The sequence below is a fragment of the Myzus persicae genome, unplaced genomic scaffold (assembly GCF_001856785.1).
Source record: "Myzus persicae strain clone G006 unplaced genomic scaffold, MPER_G0061.0, whole genome shotgun sequence".
In the NCBI taxonomy this organism is placed as follows: domain Eukaryota; kingdom Metazoa; phylum Arthropoda; class Insecta; order Hemiptera; family Aphididae; genus Myzus; species Myzus persicae.
The window spans coordinates 64,999-66,326 of NW_019104087.1; the positions used below are offsets into that span (position 1 = coordinate 64,999).

Genomic DNA, 1,328 nt, shown 5'->3' on the forward strand with positions numbered 1-1,328 from the left:
CTTAGATAATAATATACCTATTACCTAAGAAGATACATATTATATCAATATGTATGTAATTTAAAATCTGTAGGGTTGTATGAATTTAGAACAGTACCTATTACCAATGATTAAAAAATAATAACACCCAAAATTTAACAATAAAAAAAATATAAAACAATGTTTTGATATAAATTATTATTGAATTTGTTAAGGACACCCTGTTTACATATTTGTTATAAAATGTATAAACTGCTTTTAAATGATTAGAAATTTAAAACAACATTTTAGGTTGATATTGACTTCAAAACATTATATCCAGACTGTCAGGACTTGATGACCACATTTGAGGAAACATCCAAACAAATAATGAACTTGATTGATGAGAAAATCAAAGATTCTTCAAGTCGCAAATTATTAGAAAGTATAAAGGATACTCCAGACATAAGTCAAAGTAAACATTTTTACTCAGAAATAGCATATTTATTAGAAATTTATTTTTGTATGTTTAATTTTTCAGATGAAACGAATACAGTTATGTTTTATCTATTACATGCCATTTTTGTGCCGACATCTAAAAAAGTCACCAGAGATCATAATGGCAAAATAAACCAAGTGAAACACTCTATTAAAGATTCACAAAATAGCTTCATGATTTTTAAGAATTCGGTTTGTGAAATTGAGGAATACATCACTCTACGGCGCAATGAAAACAATCCTATTCAACCGTTTATCTTAATAGTTGGTTCACCAATACATCCAAAAGAAACAATTGTTTTCTTTGATTCTATAAAATATAAAGTGTTCTCAATAATTAATGCGATTGATGTATGTTTCAAATTGATTCATTTGTTTAACTTAGAGTATCCAATTGAATCCTCTATTACTTGGTTATTTATTCAAAAATATTTATATAATTTAAACACAAAATTTGATAAACCGTGTCATACTCTTGGACAAATATTATCCGATTTAAGACAAAATTAATTATTTTTTTTATAACTAGTATTACCAATCCTAAAATAATTGTTAATGGTATAATAGAAACTGTATAATTAACAATGTATATTGGTTGGTTGAACAAGAAACTTTATACCTAATTAACAATATGTTGGTTGATTCTACAATAAAAATATAACCAATCATATTTTAATGATTGTTGATTTTACAACTAAAAGTGTATGATTAACAATGTATATTGGTTGGTTAAATAAGAGACTTTATACCTAATTAACAATATGTTGGTTGACTCTACAATACAAATTAATATAACCAATCATATAATGATTGTTGATTTCACAATAGAAACTGTATGATTAACAATGTATATTGGTTAGGTAAACAAGACT

The 1,328-nt window shown here is 25.0% G+C and overlaps 1 pseudogene; it reads left to right on the forward strand.

The window, feature by feature from the left end:
- Positions 1-202: 202 nt before the first annotated feature.
- On the forward strand, positions 203-836 carry LOC111038546 (annotated as a pseudogene).
- Positions 837-1,328: the final 492 nt, after the last annotated feature.